Here is an 18,402-nt window from a genome sequence, read left to right on the forward strand (position 1 = left end):
CCGGGAGATGGTTCCGGCCTGTCCGGCACGTGCTTCTGGCACTTCTGAGAGGTTGTGCTGGCATGCCCGGCAGGTGATTCTGGAGTGTCCGCCAAGTGGTCCTGGCGTAGCCGGCACGTGATTTTGGCTGTCCGGCAGGCGCTTCTGTGGAGTGGAGCAGGCAGTTCTGGCATACTCGGCACGTGGTACAAGCGTGTCCGGAACATGTTTCTGGCAAGTCTGAGAGGTGGTTCCGGCATGCCCGACAGGTGATTCCGGAGTGTCTGGGATGTCGTTCTGGCACCTCTGAGAGGTGGTTCCGGCATGCCCGACAGGTGATTACAGAGTGTCGGCCGAGTGGTTCTGGCGTACCTGGCAGGTGATTTTGGCGTGTCTGGCAGGTGTTTCTTGCGAGTCGAGCAGGTGGCTCAGGCATGCGCAGCAGGTGCTTCCGGCATGTCTGGCACGTCATTCTGGTGTGTCTGAGAGCTGGTTCTGGAATGTCCGGCAGATGATTCCAGAGTGTCCACCAAGTGGTTCTGGCTACCCGGCAGGTGATTTTGGCGTGTCCGGCAGGTGGTTCTGTGGAGTGCATCAGGAACTTCCGGCATTCTCGGCAGATGTTTCCGCCGTCTCCGGCATGTGGTTGTGGCACCTCTGACAGGTTTTTCCAGCATGCCCGGCATTTGATTCGGAGTGTCCGACAAGTGGTTGTGGCATAGCCGGCTGCTGATTTTGGCGTGTCCTGCAGGTGGTTCCGGTCTGTCCTGGAGGTGGTTGTGGAGTGTCTGCCGAGTGGTTCTGGTGTAGCCGACAGGTGATTTTGGCGTGTCCAGCAGGTGTTCCTGGGGAGTGCATCAGGTGGTTCTGGCATACTGGGCATGTGGTACCAGCATGTCCGGAACATGGTTCCGGCAAGTCTGAGAGGTGGTTCCGGCATGCCCGACAGCTGATTCCGGAGTGTCCGGGATGTGGTTCTGGCACCTCTGAGAGGTGGTTCCGGCATGCCCGGCAGGCGATTCCGGAATGTCCGACAAGTGGTTCTGGCGTAGCTGGCAGCTGAGGTTGGCGTGACCGGCATGCGGTTCCGGCAAGCTCGGGAGGTGGTTCAGTAAGGTTCGGTAGGTGTTTGCAGTCTGTCAATGACGTGGTTATGGCATGCCCGCAAGGTGATTCTGGAGTGTCCACCAAGTGGTTTTGGCGTAGCCGGCATATGATTTTGGCCTGTGAGGCAGTTGGTTCCGGCATGTCCAGCAGGTGGTTCCATCGAGCTCGGCAGGTGCTTCCGGTCTCTCCGGCACGTGTTTGTGGCACGTCTGAGAGATGGTTCCGGCATGCCCGGCAGCTGATTCCGAAGTGTTCACCAACTGGTTGTGGCCTTGGCGGCAGGAGGTTTTGTCGTGTCTGGCAGGTGGCTCTGGCGAGGCAAGCAGGTGGTCCTGGCGTGCTCGGCAGGTGCTTCCAGTGTCATTGGCATGTGGTTCTGGCAAGTCTTAGAGGTGCTTCTGGCATGCCCGACAGGTGATTCCGGAGTGTCTGCCAAGTTGTTCTGGCCTAGCCGGCAGGTGATTTTGGCGTGTCCGGCAGGTGTTTCTTGCGAGTCGAGCATGTGGCTCAGGCATGCTCAGCTGGTGTTTCCGGCGTGTCCGGCACGTGGTTCTGGTGTGTCTGAGAGCTGGTTCTGGCATGTCCAGCAGATGATACTTGAGTGTCCACCAAGTGGTTCTGGCATACCCGGCAGGTGATTTTGGCGTGTCAGGTAGGTGGTTCCGGCGAGTCGAGCAGGTGGTTCCGGCATGCTCGGCAGGTGGTTCCGGCATGCCCGGCAGGTGATTCCAGAGTGTTCGCCAAGTGGCTCTGGCGTAACCAGCAGGTGATTTTCCATGTCCGGCGGTGGTTCCGGTGAGTCGGGCCGGTGGTTCCGGCGTGTCCGGAAGCTGGTTCCGGTCTGTCCGGAAGCTGGTTCTGGTGTCTCCAGCACGAGTTCTGGCACGTGTGAGAGGTGGTTCCGGCATGCACGACAGGTGATTCCGGAGTGTCCGCCAAGTGGTTCTGGCATACCCGGCAGGTGATTTTGGCGTGTCCAGCAGGTGGGACCGGTGAGTCAAGCAGGTGGTTCCGGCGAGTGTTTCCTGTGTTTCCGGTCTGTCCGGGAGATGGTTCCGGACTGTCCGGCACGTGCTTCTGGTACTTCTGAGAGGTTGTGCTGGCATGCCCGGCAGGTGATTCTGGAGTGTCCGCCAAGTGGTTGTGGGGTAGCCGGCAGGTGATTTCGGCGTGTCCGGCAGGTGGTTCTGTGGAGTTGATCAGGAACTTCCAGCATTCTCGGCAGGTGCTTCCGCCGTCTCCGGAATGTGGTTGTGGCACCTCTGAGAGGTGGTTCCAGCATGCCCGGCAGGTGATTCCGGAGTGTCTGACAAGTGGTTGTGGCATAGACGGCTGGTGATTTTGGCATGTCCTGAAGGTGTTTCTGGAGAGTCAAACTGGTGGTCCCAGCATTTCCGGCAGGTCAGTCCTGGATGTGGTTGCGGAGTGTCTGCCCAGTGGCTCTGGCGTAGCCGGAAGGTGATTTTGGCGTGTCCAGCAGGTGGTTCTGGGTAGTGGATCAGGTGGTTCCGGTATACTCGGCATTGGTTCCGGCGTGTCCAGCACATGGTTCTGGCACGTCTGAGAGGTGGTCCCGGCATGCCCGGCAGGTCATCCCGGAGAGTCCTCCAAGTGGTTCTGGCACACCCGGCATGTGATTTTGGCATGTCAGGTTGGTTCGAGCAGGTGGTTCCGGCATGCTCGGCAGGTGGTTCCGGCGTCTCCGGCACATGGTTCTGGCACGTTTGTGAGTTGGTTCAGTCATGCCTGGCAGGTGATCCAGGAGAGTCCTGGAAGTGGTTCTGGCGTAACCTGCAGGTGTTACTGGTGTGTCCGACTGGTGGCTCTGGTGAGTCGAGCAGGTGGTTCCGGCGTGCTCGGCAGGTGGTTCAGGCAGTTCCTGCAGGTGTTTGCAGTCTGTCCATGACGTGGTTGCGGCATGCCCGCAAGTTGATTCTGGAGTGTCGACCAAGTGGTTTTGGCGTAGCCGGCATATGATTTTGGCCTGTCAGGAATGTGGTACCGGCATGTCCAGAAAGTGCTTCCGGCGTGCTCGGCAGGTGATTCCGGCGTCTCCGGCATGTGGTTCTGGCACCTCTGAGAGGTGGTTCCGGCATAGCCGGAAGGGGATTTTGGCGTGTCCAGCAGGCGGTTCTGGGGAGTGGATCAGGTGGTTCGGGCATACTCGTCAGGTGGTTGCGGCGTGTCCGGCACATGGTTCTGGCACGTCTGAGAGGTGGTTCCGGCTGGCCCGACAGGTGTTTCTGGAGTGTCCGCCAAGTGGTTCTGGCGTAGCTGGCAGTTGATGTTGGTGTGACCGGCAGGTGGTTCCAGCAAGCCCGGCAGGTGATTACGAAGTGTTCACCAACTGGTTGTGGCGTAGCCGGCAGGTGATTTTGGCGTGTCAGGCAGGTGGTTCTGGCGAGTCGAGCAGGTGCTTCCGGCGTGCTCGGCAGGTTCTTCTGGTGTCATTGACATGTGGTTTGGCATATCTGAGAGGTGGTTCTGGCATGCCCGGAAGGTGATTCGGGATTGTTCACAGAGTGGTTGTGGCGTAGCCGGCAGGTGATTTTGCATGTCTGGCTGTGGTTCCGGGGAGTCGAGCCGGTGGTTCCAGCATGTCCGGCAGGTGGTTCCAGTCTGTCCGGCAGGTGGTTCCGGTCTGTCCAGCAGGTGGTTCTGGGGTGTCCGGCACGAGGTTCTGGCACGTCTGAGAGGTTGTGTGGGCATGCCCTTCACGTGATTCCGGCTTGTCCGCCAAGTGGTTCTGGTGTAGCGCGCAGGTGATTTTGGTGTGTCCGGCAGGTGGTTTTGTGAAGTGGATCAGGAACTTCCAGCATTCTCGGCAGGTGCTTCCGCCGTCTCCGGCATGTGGTTGTGGCACATCTGAGAGGTGGTTCCAGCATGCCCGGCATGTGATTCGGAGTGTCTGGCAGGTGGTTCCGGTCTGTCCTGGAGGTGGTTGTGGAGTGTCTACCGAGTGGTTCTGGCGTAGCCGGCAGGTGATTTTGGCGTGTCCAGCAGGTGTTCCTGGGGAGTGGATCAGGTGGTTCCGGCATACTGGGCATGTGGTACCAGCATGTCCAGAACATGGTTCTGGCAAGTCTGAGAGGTGGTTCCGGCATGCCCGACAGGTGATTCCGGAGTGTCCGGGATGTGGTTCTGGCACCTCTGAGAGGTGGTTCCGGCATGCCCGAAAGGTGATTCCGGAGTGTCCGCCGAGTGGTTCTGGCATACCTGGCAGGTGAGTTTGGCGTGTCCGGCAGGTGGTTCTGGCGAGTCCAGCAGGTGGTTCCAGTGTGCTTGGTAGGTGCTTCCGGTGTCATTGGCACGTGGTTCTGGCATGTCTGAGAGGTGGTTCCAGCATGCCCGGCAGGTGATTCTGGACTGTTCGCCTAGTGGTTCTGGCGTAGCCGGCAGGTGATTTTGCATGTTCGGCAGGTGGGTCCGGTGAGTCAAGCGGGTGTTTCCGGCAAGTGTTTCCTGTCTTTCCGGTCTGTCCGGCACGTGATTCTGGTGTGTCTGAGAGCTGATGATTCCGGAGTGTCCACCAAGTGGTTCTGGCATACCCGGCAGGTGATTTTGGCGTGTCAGGTAGGTGGTTCGACGAGTCGAGGAGGTGGTTCCGGTGTGCTCGGCAGGTGGTTCAGGCGGGTCTGGCAGGTGGTTTCGGTCTGTTCGGGGTGTGGTTCCGGCATCTCAGGTACATGGTTCTGGCTCGTCTGAGAGTTGTTTCCGGTCGGCCTGACAGGAGTTTCCATAGTGTCCGCCAAGTGGTTCTGGCGTAGCCAGCAGGTGATTTTGCATGTCCGGCGTTGGTACCGGCGAGTCGAGCCATTGGTTCTGGTGTGTCCGGCAGGTGGTTCTGGTCTGTCCAGCAGATGGTTGTGAGTTGTCCGGCACGAGGTTCCGGCACAACTGAGAGGTTTTGACAGCATGCCCTTCAAGTGATTCCGGCTGTCCGCCAAGTGGTTCTCGTGTAGCGGGCAGGTGATTTTGGCGTGTCCCGCAGGTGGGACCAGTGAGTGAAGCAGGTCGCTCCAGCGACTGTTTCCTGTGTTTCCGGTCTGTCCGGGAGATGGTTCCGGCCTGTCCGGCACGTGCTTCAGGCACTTCTGAGAGGTTGTGCTAGCATGCACGGCAGGTGATTCTGGAGTGTCCCCCAAGAGGTTCTGGCGTAGCCAGCAGATGGTTTTGGCGTGTCCGGCAGGTGGTTCTGTGAAGTGGATCAGGAATTTCCGGCATTCTCGGCAGGTGCTTCCGGCCTCTTCGGCATGTGGTTGTGGCAACTCTGAGAGGTGGTTCCAGCACGCCCGGCAGGTGATTCCGGAGTGTCCGCCAAGTGGTTCTGGCATACCCGCCATGTGATTTTGTTGTGTCCGGCAGGTGTTTCTTGCGAGTCGAGCAGGTGGCTCAGGCATGCCCAGCAGTTGCTTCCGGCATCTCCGGCACGTGGTTCTGTTGTGTCTGAGAGCTGGTTCTGGCATGTCTGGCAGATGATTCCGGAGTGTCCTCCAAGTTGTTCTGGCATACCCGGCAGGTGATTTTGGCGTGTCAGGTAGGTGGTTCCGGCGAGTCGAGCAGCTGCTTCCGGCGTGCTCAGCAGGTGGTTCAGGCGGGTCCGGCATGTGGTTCCAGTCTGTCCTGTAGGTCGTTCCGGCCTGTCCGGCATGTGATTCCAGCACGTCTGATACGTGGTTCTGGCATGCGCGGTAGGTGATTCTGGACTGTCTGCCAGGTGGTTCCTGTATAGACAGCTATTGAGTGTGGCCGGTCCGGCAGGTGGTACTGGTGAGTCGAGCAGGTGGCTCCGGCGTGTCTGGCAGGTGGTTCCGTTCTGCCCGATAGTTCGTTCCGGCATGTCCGGCACGTGCTTCTGGCACGTCTGAGTGGTGGTTCTTGCATGCCAGGCAGGTGATACCGGAGTGTCGGGTAAGTTGTTCTGGTGTAGCCCCAGTTCCTTTTGGCATGTCTGGCACATGGTTCCTGAAATTAGAGCAGGTGGTTCCGGCGTGCTCGGCAGCTGGTTCCGGCATCTCTGGCAGGTGGGTCCGGTCTGTCTGGTAGGTGTTTCCAGTGCGTCCGGCACCTGCTTCCAGCATGTCTGAGAGGTGATTCCGGCATGCGAGGCAGGTGATTCCTGAGTGTCCGCCAGGTGGTTCTGGCGTACGCGGCAGGTAATTTTGGTGTGTCCGGCAGGTGTTTCTCGCGAGTCGAGCAGGTTGCTCCGGCATGCTCGGCAGGTGCTTCCGGCATCTCTGGCACATGGTTCTGGTGTGTCTGAGAGCTGGTTCCGGCATGTCCAGCAGATGATTCCGGAGTGTCCGCCAAGTGGTTCTGGCATAGCCAGCAGGTGATTTTGGCATGTCAGGTAGGTGGTTCCGGCGAGTCGAGCAGGTGGATCCGGCATGCTCGGCAGGTGGTTCCAGTCTGTCTGGTAGGTGTTTCTGGCGTGTCCGGAACGTGCTTCTGGCATCTCTGAGAGGTGGTTCCGGCATGCGCGGCAGGTGATTTTGGCGTGTCCGACAGGTGTTTCTGGCGAGTCGAGCAGGTTGCTGCGGCATGCTCGGCAGGTGCTTCCGGCATCTCCGGCACGTGGTTCTGGTGTGTCCGAGAGCTGGTTCCGGCATGTCCGGCAGCTGATCCCAGAGAGTCCTCCAAGTTGTTCTGGCATAGCCCGCAGGTGATTTTGGCATGTCCGGCAGGTGGTTCCGGCGTGCTCGGCAGGTGGTTCAGGCATGTCCAGCAGGTGGTGCCGGTCTGTCCGGGAGGTGGTTCCGGCGTGTAAGGCACGTGGTTCTGGCACGTAGGAGAAGTGGTTCTGTCATGCCCAGCATGTGATTCCAGAGAGTCCGCCAAGTCGTTCTGGTGTAACCGGCAGGTGATTTTGGCGTGTCCAACAAGTGGTTCAGGCGAGTTGAGCAGGTGGTCCCGTCTGCGCGGGAGGTGCTTCCGGTGTCTTTGGCACATGGTTTGGCCTGTCTGAGAGGTGGTTCCGGCATGCCCGGCAGGTGATTCCGTAGTATCCAACAAGTGGTTCTGGCGTAGCCGGCTGGTGATTTGGGCGTGTTGGGCTGGTGCTTCCAGCAAGTCGAGCTTGTGGTTCTGGCGGGCTCAGCAGGTGGTTCAGGCGTTTTTGGCAGGTGGTTCCAGTCTTTCCTATAGGTGTTTTCGGCGTGTCCCGCACATGGTTCTGCCATGTCTGAGAGTTGGCTCTGGCATGCCCAGCAGGGGATCCCAGACTGTCCCCAACGTGGTTGTGGCATAGCTGGCAGGTGATTTTGGCACGTCCAGCAGGTGGTTCCGGTGATTCGAGCAGGTGGTCCCGGCGAGCTGGGCTGGTCGTTCACGTGTGTCTGGCAGGTTGTTCCTGTCTGTCCGGGAGGTGGTTCCGGGGGGTACAGGAGGTGGTTCTGGCCTGTCCGGCAGGTGGTTCTGGGATGTCCGCCAAGTAGTTTGGCATAGCCGGCAGGTGATGTTGGCGTGTCCGGCAGGTGTTTCTGGCGAGCTGTTCAGGTGGTTCCGGCGTTCTCGGCAGGTGATTCTGGCATTTCCTGCAGGTGGATTCGGCCTGTCCGGCAGTGAGTTACTGCGTGTGCCACACGTGGTTCTAGTACGTCTGAGAGGTGGTTCCCGCATGCCCAGCAGGTGATTCCGGACTGTCCGCCACGTGGTTCTGGCACATCGGAGAGGTGCTTCCGGCATGCCCGGAAGGTGATTCTGGAGTGTCCACCAAGTGGTTTTGGCATAGCTGGCACGTGATTTTGGCATGTCAGGAAGGTGGTGCTGGCGTGTCCAGCAGGTGGTTCCGGCGAGCTTGGCAGGTGCCTCCTGTCTCTCCGGCACGTGGTTGTGGCATGTCAGAGGGGTGGTTGTGGCATGACCGGCAGGTGATTCCGGAGTCTGCGGCATGTGGTTCTGGCACGTCTGAGAGGTGGTTCCGGCATGCCCTGCAGGTGATTCCAGAGTGTCTGGCAAGTGCTTCTGGCATAGCCGGCTGGTGCTGTTGGCGTGTCCAGCAGGTGGCTCCAGCGAGTCGAGCAGGTTTTTTTGGCGTGCTCAGCAGGTGGTTCAGGCGGGTCTGGCAGGTGGTTCCGGTCTGTCCAGTAGGTGGTTCCGGCGTGTCCAGCATGTGCTTCAGGCACGTCTGATAGGTGGTTCTGGCATGCCCGGCCGGTGATTCCATAGAGTCCTCCACGTAGTTCTGGACTAGCCGGCAGGTGATTCTGGTGTCTCCGGCAGTTGGTCCCGGCGAGTCGAGTAGGAGGTTCCGGCGTGCTCAGAAGGTGCATCCGGTGTCTGTTTCACGTGGTTCTGGGACGTCTGTGAGGTAGTTCCGGAATGCCCAACAGGTGATTCCGGAGTGTCCGGCAAGTGATTCTGGCGTACCAGGAGGTGTTTTTGGTGTGGCCGGCAGGTGGTTCTGGCGTGTCGAGCAGGTGTTTCCGGCGTGCTCGGCGGGTGGTTCAGGCAGGTCCGGCAGGTGTTTGCAGTCTGTCCATGACGTGGTTCCGGCATGCCTGGAAGTTGATTCCGGAGTGTCCACCAAGTGGTTTTGGCGTCGCCGGAACGTGATTTTGGCATGTCAGGCAGGTGCTTCCGGTCTCTCCAGCACATGGTTGTGGCATGTCTCACAGGTGGTTCCGGCATGCCCGGCAGGTGATTCCGTAGTGTCCGACATGTGGTTCTGGCACTTCTGAGAGGTGGTTCTGGCATGCCCTGCAGGTGATTCCAGAGTGTCCAACAAGTGGTTCTGGCGCAGCCCGCAGGTGATTTTGGCGTGTCCGTTAGTGGGGTCCTGCGAGTCGAGCCGGTGGTTCCGGCATGCTCGGCTCTTGGTTCAGGGGTGTCCTGCAGGTGGTTCCAGTCTGTCCAGGACATGGTTCCAGCATGGCCGGCACGTGGTTCTGGCACGTCTGTGAGGTGCTTCGGGTGTGCCCAGCAGGTGATTCCTCGGTGTCCGCCAAGTGGTTCTGGCGTCACCGGCAGGTAATTTTGGTGTGTCCAGTAGGTCTTTCCTGCTTTTTGGGCTCGTGGCTCTGGCTTGTAAGACAGGTGCTTGTGGCATTTCTGGCCCCTGTTCTTACATACTCCTCAGCTGGTTTCAGTGTTTCTGGCACCTGTTTGCAGCATATCCAACAGGTGTTTACAATGTGTCTGGCATGTCGTTGTGCTGTGTTTGGAATCTGGTTCTGTCATGTCATTGTGTGCGGCTGGCATGTTGAAGAGATGGCTCTGCAGTGTCAGAATCGTTGTTCCACTGTGTCCGGCAGGTGGTTCTGGCATGCAACGTGGGTGCTTCTGGTATGCCTGTTGGGTCATACTGGCATGAATGTGTGGGTCTTTGAGAGTGAGTGGAGGGTGTTTTTGGCATGTCTCCCCGGGTTTTCTGGCACATAAGGGGCATGATTCCTTTTTATACATCAGGTGAGTTTGTTTTCAGCTTCCTAAAGAGATGGAAGAAAGATGGTCTGTGGCTTGTGGCCCCTTGAGGAGTGGAGCCAATGCATTGTGCATTTCACGTCTAGAGCAATGGAGGGCATGGCTGAGAGCCAAGGGGGCTTTCTGCCATTGGTGCTTTCTGATACCCTTCAGGGGTGGTGCCACTGCCTTGTGCCTCCTACCTCTAGAGGAATAGAGGGCACGACCGATAGTAAAGGGCCTTTCTGACATTGCTGGTTTCTGACACTGCCCCAACCATTGCTCAAGGGCGGTTGGTTAAAAGCCTATTGTCTGTCTCCTCCTCAGCATGTGGAAGCACAATCATCCAGGCCTCGTTCCTATTGCTCAACCGGAAGATGTAGGCATTTCCTCTGAGCTGGGTTGGCAAGGTGGGATAGCGGCAGAAGCAGAAGTCCTTAGCGGTGAGTTAAGTGCTGGGAATAAATGGCGTTTGAGCAGCCTTTGTATGAGAGTTTCCTGGTATGATGTAACAGGACAGTGGAAAGCGAGTTGTTCGTCAGCTTCCTAAAGAATTGGAGGCAAGACAGTTTATGGCTTGTTTCCCATTGAAGGTTGGAGGCAGTGCTTTGTGCCTTCCACCTGCAGAGCAATGGACGGCATGGCTTAGACCAAGGGGGCTTTCTGCCATAGGTGCTTTCTGATCCCCTTCAGGGGTGGTGCCAGTGCCTTGTGCCTCCTGCCTCTAGAGGAATGGAGGGCACGGCCCAGAGTAAAGGGCCTTTCTGACATTGGTGCTTTCTCACACGCCCCCAACCATTGCTCAAGGGCGGTTGGTTAAAAGCTTATTGTCTGTCTCCTCCTCAGCATGTGGAACCACAATCATCCGGGCCTCGTCCCCATTGCTCAAGGGGAAGATGTAGGCATTTCGTCTGAGCCAGTTTGGCAAGGTGGAATTTTGGCAGAATCGGATGTTGCAGATTGGTGATTTAAGGGATGAAAAGACACGAAGTTAAGTTGTCTTTGTATGAGATGCTCCCAGGACGCTGTAAGAGCACTGTGGAATGCGAGTGCTTTCCCAGCTTCCTAAAGAGCTGGAAGCAGGACAGTTTATGGCTTGTCTTAAATTGAAGGATGGAGGCAGTGCTTTGTGCCTTCCACCTGCAGAGCAATGGAGGGCACGGCTGCGATCAAAGGGCCCTTTCTGACATAGGTGCATTGTGACACTCTCTGCACCAGTGCACAATGGCGGTTTGTAAAAAGCCTATTGTCTGCTCTTGCTAAACATGTGGAGGCACAATCATCTGGGCCTTGTGCCCGTTTCTGAAAGGGAAGCTGTAGGCATTTCGTCTGAGCCGGGTTGGCAAGGTGGAAATCTGGCAGAAGCTGAAGTTCCAAATCGGCGAGCTAAGCGCTGAAAATAATGGCATGTCAGCTGCCTTTGTATGAGATCTTGCCAGGACACAGAAAGAGCAGTGTTGAAAGCGATTTCTTTCTAGGATTCCTAAAGGGATGGAAGCAAGACGGTTTGTGGCTTGTCGCCTCTTGAGGGGTGGAGCCAGTGCATTGTGCATTCCACGTCTACAGCAATAGAGGGCACGGCTGCGAGCAAAGGGGTCTTTCTGACACTCTCTCCACCAGTGCACAATGGGGGTTGGAAAAAGGCGTACAGTCTATAGCCTCCTAAGCACGTGGACGCTCAATCATTGGGACACAGCCCAATTGCTTCAGGGGAAAATGTAGTGATTTCGTCTGAGCCGGGTTGACAAGGTGGAATTGCGGCAGAAGCAGAAGTCCTAACGTGGCGAGTTAAGTGCTGGGAAGAAATGGCGTTTGAGCTGCCTTTGTATGAGAGTTTCCTCGTATGCTGTAACATCACTGTGGAAAGCGAGTTCTTTCTCAGCTTCCTAGAGAGCTGGAAGCAAGACATTTTATGGCTTGTCTCCCATTGAAGGATGGAGACAGTGCTTTGTGCCTTCCACCTCTAGAGCAATGGAGGGCACGGCTGAGAGTAAATTAAAGGGGTCTTTCTGCCATTGGTGCTTTCTGACACTCTCCCAACCATTGCACTTGGTGGTTAGTTAAAAGCCTATTGTCTGTCTCCACTTCAGCATGTGGAACCACAATCATCCGGCCTGGTTCCCATTGCTCAAGGGGATGATGTAGGCATTTCGTCTGAGCCGGGTTGGCAAGGTGGAATTGTGGCAGAAGCAGAAGTTCTAAAGTGGCGAGGTAAGGTCTGGCAAGAAAGGCCGTTTGACCTTCATTTCTATGACAGTTTCCCCGTAGGTTTTTCCCGATAGCCGAGCAGGTGTTTCTGGCATTCTCGGCAGGAGGTTCGGGCATGTCCGGCAGGTGGTTCCAGTCTGTCCAGTATGTGGTTCCGGCGTGTCTGGCACGTGCTTCTGGTACGTCTCAGAGGTGGTTCCGGCATGCCCGGCCGGTGATCCCGGAGAGTCCACCAAGTGATTCTGGCGTAACCGGCAGGTGATTTTGGCATGTTCGGCTGGTGGTTCCAGCCTGCTCGGCAGGTGGTTCTGGTATGTCCGGGAGGTGGTTCCGGCGTGTCCAGCACTTGTTTCTGGCACGTCTGAAACATGGTTCTGGCATGCCCGGCAGGTGATTCCGGAGTGTTCGCCAAGTGGTTCTGGTGTAGCCGGCGGGTGATTTTGCATGTCCGACAATGGTTCCGGAGAGTCGACCCGGTGGTTCCGGCGTGTCCGGCAGGTGGTTCCGGTCTGTCCAGCAGGTGGTTCTGGGGTATCCGGCACGAGGTTCTGGCACGTCTGAGAGGTTGCGTCGGAATGCACTTCACGTGATTCCGGCTTTTCCGCCAAGTGGTTCTGGTGGAGTGGGCAGGTGATTTTTCCATCTCCGGCAGGTGGGACCGGTGAGTCAAGCTTGTGGTTCCGGCGAGTGTTTCCTGTGTTTCCGGTCTGTCCGGGAGATGGTTCCGGCCTGTCCGGCATGTGATTCTGGCACTTCTGAGAGGTTGTGCTGGCATGCCCGGCAGGTGATTCTGGAGTGTCCGCCAAGTGGTTCAGGCGTAGCCAGCAGGTGATTTTGGCGTGTCCGGCAGGTGGTTCTGGGGAGTGGATGAGGAACTTCCGGCATTCTCGGCAGGTGATTCCGCCGTCTCCGGCATGTGGTTGTGGCACCTCTGAGAGGTGGTTCCAGCATGCCCGGCAGGTGATTCCGTAGTGTCCGACAAGTGGTTGTGGTGTAGCCGGCTGGTGATTCTGGCGTGTCCGGCAGGTGGTTCTGGCGAGTCAAGCAGGTGGTCCTGGCGTGTCTGGCAGGTGGTTCCGGCATGCCCGGCAGGTGGTTCCGGAGTGTCTGCCGAGTGGTTCTGGCGTAGCCAGCAGGTGATTCTGGCGTGTCCAGCAGGTGGTTCTGGGGAGTCGAGCATGTGGTTCCGGCATACTCGGCAGGTGGTACCGGCGTGTCCGGAACATGGTTCTGGCAAGTCTGAGAGGTGGTTCCGGCATGCCCGGCAGGTGATTCCGGAGTGTTCGCCAAGTGGTTCTGGTGTAGCCGGCGGGTGATTTTGCGTGTCCGGCGGTGGTTCCGGCGAGTCGACCCGGTGGTTCCGGCGTGTCCGGCAGGTGGTTCCGGTCTGTCCAGCAGGTGGTTCTGGTGTGTCCGGCACGAGGTTCTGGCACGTCTGCGTGCTGATTCCGGCATGCCTGACAGGTGATTCCGGAGTGTCCGCCATGTGGTTCTGGCGTACCCAGCAGGTGATTTTGGCATGTCTGGCAGGTGTTTCTTGCAAGTCGATCATGTGGCTCAGGCATGCTCAGCAGGTGCTTCCGGCGTGTCCGGCACGTGGTTCTGGTGTGTCTGAGAGCTGGTTCTGGCATGTCCGGCAGATGATTCCGGAGTGTCCACCAAGTGGTTCTGGCATACCCGGCAGGTGATTTTGGCGTGTCAGCTAGGTGGTTCCGGCGAGTCGAGTAGGTGGTTCCGGCGTGCTGGGCAGGTGGTTCAGGCGGGTCTGGCAGGTGGTTTCAGTCTGTTCGGGGTGTGGTTCCGGTATCTCCGGCACATGTTTCTGGCACGTCTGAGAGGTGGTTCCAGCCGGCCCGACACGTCTTTCCATGGTGTCCGCAAAGTGGTTCTGGCATAGCTGGCAGGTGATGTTGGCGTGACGGGCAGGTGGTTGCAGTCAGCCCGGCAGGTGATTCCGAAGTGTTCACCAAATTGTTGTGGCATAGCCGGCAGGAGATTTTGGGGTCTCAAGCAGGTACTTTTGGCGAGTCGAGCAGGTGGTCCCAGCGTGTCCCGCAGGTGGTTCCGGTCTGTCTTGGAGGTGGTTCCGGAGTGTCTGCCGAGTGGTTCTGGCATAGCCGGCAGGTGATTTTGGCGTGTCCAGCAGGTGGTTCTGGGGAGTGGAGCAGGTGGTTCCTGCATACTCGGCAGGTGGTTCCGGCGTGTGCGGCACATGGTTCTGGCACGTCTGAGAGGTGGTTCCGGCATGCCCGGCAGGTGATCCCGGAGAGTCCTCCAAGTGGTTCTGGCGTACCCCGCAGGTGTTTCTGGTGTGTCCGCCAGGTGGCTCTGGTGAGTTGAGCAGGTGGTTCCGGCGTGCTCGGCAGGTGGTTCCGGCAGGTCCGGCAGGTGTTTGCCGTCTGTCCATGACGTGGTTCCGGCATGGCCGCAAGGTGATTCTGGAGTGTCCACCAAGTGGTTTTGGCGTAGCCGGCATATGATTTTGGCCTGTGAGGCAGGTGGTTCCGGCATGTCCAGCAGGTGTTTCCGGCGAGCTCGGCAGGTGCTTCCGGTCTCTCCGGCACATGGTTGTGGCACGTCTGAGAGATGGTTCCGGCATGCCCGGCAGGTGATTCCGGAGTGTCCGGCATGCGGTTCTGGCACCTCTGAGAGGTGGTTCCGGAATGCCTGGCATGTGATTCCGGAGTGTCTGCCGAGTGGTTCTGATGTAGCCGGCAGTTGATTTTGGCGTGTCCAGTAGGTGGTTCTAGGGAGTGGATCAGCTGGTTCCGGCATACTCGACAGGTGGTACCGGCGTGTCCAGAACATGGTTCTGGCAAGTCTGAGAGGTGGTTCCGGCATGCCCGACAGGTGATTCCGGAGTGTCCGCCAAGTGTTTCTGGCGTACCCGGCAGGTGATTTTGGCATGTCCGACAGGTGTTTCTTGTGAGTCGAGCAGGTGGCTCAGGCATGCTCAGCTGGTGCTTCCGGCGTTTCTGGCACGTGGTTCTGTTGTGTCTGAGAGCTGGTTCTGGCATGTCTGGCAGATGATTCCGGAGTGTCCGCCAAGTGGTTCTTGTGTTGCGGGCAGGTGATTTTGGCCTGTCCAGCAGGTGGTTTTGGCTAGTCGAGCAGGTGGTTCTGGCGTGCTCGGCAGGTGCTTCCTGTGTCATTGGCATGTGGTTGTGGCATGTCTGAGAGGTGGTTCCGCCATGCCCGGCAGGTGATTCCGGCTTGTCCGACAAGTGTTTATGGCGTAGCCGGCTGGTCATTCTGGCGTGTCCGGCAGGTGGTTCTGGCGAGTCAAGCAGGCGGTGCCGGCGTGTCCGGCAGGTGGTTCCGGTCTGTCCTGGAGGTGGTTCCGGAGTGTCTGCCGAGTGGTTCTGGCGTAGCCGGCAGGTGATTCTGGCGTGTCCAGCAGGTGGTTCTGGGGAGTGGATCAGGTGGTTCCGGCATGCCCGGCAGGTGGTTCCTGTCTGTCTGGCAGGTGGTTCTGGCGTGTCCAGCACGAGGTTCTGGCACGTCTGAGAGGTGGTTCCGGCATGCCCGGCAGGTGATTCCGGAGTGTTCGCCAAGTGGTTCTGGCGTAGCCGGCAGGTCATTTTGTGTGTCCGGCGGTGGTTCCGGCGAGTCGAGCCGGTGGTTCCGGCGTGTCCGGCAGGTGGTTCCGGTCTTTTCGGCAGGTGGTTCTGGCATGTCTGGCACGAGGTTCTGGCACGTCTGAGAGATGGTTCCGGCATGCCCGACTGGTGATTCTGGAGTGTCTGCCACGTGGTTCTGGCGTACCCGGCAGGTGATTTTGGCGTATCCAGCAGGTGGTTCTGGGGAGTGGAGCAGGTGGTTCCGGCATACTCGGCAGGTGGTTCCGGTGTGTCCAGCACGTCTGAGAGGTGGTTCAGGCATGCCCAGCAGTTGATCCCGGAGAGTCCTCCAAGTGGTTCTGGCATACCCCACAGATGTTTCTGGTGTGTCCGGCAGGTGGGTTTGGTGAGTCGAGCAGGTGGTTCCGGCATGCTCGGCAGGTGGTTCCGGCAGGTAGGGGAGGTGTTTGCCGTCTGTCCATGACGTGGTTCCGGCATGCCCGCAAGGTGATTCTGGAGTGTCCACCAAGTGGTTTTGGTGTAGCCGGCATATGATTTTGGCCTGTGAGGCAGGTGGTTCCGGCATGTCTAGCAGGTGGTTCCGGCGAGCTCGGCAGGTGATTCCAGAGTCTCTGGCATGTGGTTCTGGCCCCTCTGAGAGGTGGTTCCAGCATTCCCTGCACGTGATTCCTGAGTCTCCGGCATGTGTTTCTGTCATCTCTGAGAGGTGGTTCCGGCATGCCCGACAGGTGGGTCCGGAGTGTCTGCCGAGTGGTTCTGGCGTAGCCGGCAGGTGATTCTGGCGTGTCCAGCATGTGGTTCTGGCTAGTGGATCAGGTGGTTCTGGCATACTCAGCAGTTGGTACCGGCGTGTCCGGAACATGGTTCTGACAAGTCTGAGAGGTGGTTCCGGCATGCCCAGCAGGTGGTTCCGGTCTGTCCGGCAGGTGGTTCTGGAGTGTCTGGCACGAGGTTCTGGCACGTCTGAGAGGTTGTTTCGGCATGACCTTCACGTGATTCCGGCATGTCCGAAAAGTGGTTCTGGCGTAGCAGCCAGGTGATCTTTGCGTGTCCAGCAGGTGGGACTGGTGAGTCAAGCAGGTGGTTCCGGCGAGTGTTTCCTGTGTTTCCGGTCTGTCCGGGAGATGGTTCCGGCCTGTCCGGCACGTGCTTCTGGCACTTCTGAAAGGTTGTGCTTGCATGCCCGGCAGGTGATTCTGCAGTGTCCGCCAAGTGGATCTGGCGTAGCCAGCATATTAATTTGGCCTGTGAGGCAGGTGGTTCCGGCATGTCCAGCAGGTGGTTCCGGCGAGCTCGGAAGGTGCTTCTGGACTCTCCGGCACGTGGTTGTGGCACGTCTGAGAGATGGTTCCGGCATGCCCGGCAGGTGATTCCGGAGGCTCGGGCATGTGGGTCTGGCACATCTGAGAGTTGGTTCCGGCATGCCAGGCAGGTGATTCCAGAGTGTCTGCCGACTGGTTCTGGCGTAGCCGGCAGGTGATTTTGGCGTGTCCAGCAGGTGGTTTTGGCGAGTCGAGCAGGTGGTTCTGGCGTGCTTGGCAGGTGCTTCCGGTGTCATTGGCATGTGGTTCCGTCATGTCTGAGAGGTGGTTCCACCATGCCTGGCAGGTGATTCTGGAGTGTTCGCCAAGTGCTTCTGGCATAGCCGGCAGGTGGTTTTGCATCTCCGTCAATGGTTCCGGCGAGTCGAGCTGGTGGTTGTGGCGTGTCCAGCAGGTGGTTCCGGTCTGTCAAGCAGGTGGTCCTGGGGTGTCTGGCACGAGGTTCTGGCACGTCTGAGAGGTTGTGTCGGCATGCCCTTCACGTATTCCGGCTTGTCCGCCAAGTGGTTCTGGTGTAGCGGGCAGGTGATTTTGGCGTGTCCAGCAGGTGGGACCGGTGAGTCAAGCAGGTGGTTCCGGAGAGTGTTTCCTGTGTTTGCGGTCTGTCCGGGAGATGGTTCCGGCCTGTCCGGCACGTGCTTCTGGCACTTCTGAGAGGTTGTGCTGGCATGCCTGGCAGGTGATTCTGGAGTGTCTGCCAAGTGGTTCTGACGTAGCCGGCAGGTGATTTTAGCGTGTCCGGCAGGTGGTTCTGGGGAGTGGATCAGGAACTACCTGCGTTTTCGGCAGGTGCTTCTGAGGTCTCCTGCATGTGGTTGTGGCACCTCTGAGAGTTGGTTCAAGCATGCCCAGCAGGTGATTCCGGAGTGTCCGCCAAGTGTTTCTGGTGTACCCGGCAGGTGATTTTGGAATGTCCGACAGGTGTTTCTTGCGAGTCGAGCAGGTGGCTCAGACATGCTCAGCTGGTGCGTCCGTCGTCTCTGGCACGTGGTTCTTGTGTGTCTGAGAGCTGGTTCTGGCATGTCCGGCAGATGATTCCAGAGTGTCCACCAAGTGGTTCTGGGATCCCCGGCAGGTGATTTTAGCGTGTCAGGAAGGTGGTTCCAGCTAGTTGAGCAGGTGGATCAGGCATGCTCGCCAGGGTGTTCAGGCGGGTCTGGCAGGTGTTTTTGGTCTGTTCAGGGTGTGGTTCCGCCATCTAAGGCACATGGTTCTGGCACGTCTGAGAGGTGGTTCCGGCCGGCCCGACAGGTGTTTCCGGAGTTTCCGCCAAGTAGTTCTGGCATAGCTGGCAGGTGATGTTGGCATGACCGGCAGGTGGTTCCAGCCAGCCCGGCAGGTGATTCTGGAGTGTTCGCCAAGTGGTTCTGGCGTAGCCGGCGGGTGATTTTGCATGTCCGGCAATGGTTCCGGCGAGTCGAGCCGGTGGTTCCGGCGTGTCCGGCAGGTGGTTCCGGTCTGTCCAGCAGGTGGTTCTGGGGTATCCAGCACGAGGTTCTGGCACACTGAGATGTTGCGTCGGAATGCACGTCACGTGATTCCGGCTTGTCCGCCAAGTGTTTCTGGAGGAGTGGGCAGGTGATTATTCCATCTCCGGCAGGTGGGACCGGTGAGTCAAGCTTGTGGATCCGGTGAGTGTTTCCTGTGTTTGGGGTCTGTCCGGGAGATGGTTCCGGCCTGTCCGGCACTTGCTTCTGGCACTTCTGAGAGGTTGTGCTGGCATGCCCGGCAGGTGATTCTGGAGTGTCCGCCAAGTGGTTCTGGTGTAGCCGGCAGGTGATTTTGGCGTGTCCGGCAGGTGGTTC

This window comes from Equus caballus, chromosome 17 (genome assembly GCF_041296265.1).
Source record: "Equus caballus isolate H_3958 breed thoroughbred chromosome 17, TB-T2T, whole genome shotgun sequence".
NCBI lineage: Eukaryota > Metazoa > Chordata > Mammalia > Perissodactyla > Equidae > Equus > Equus caballus.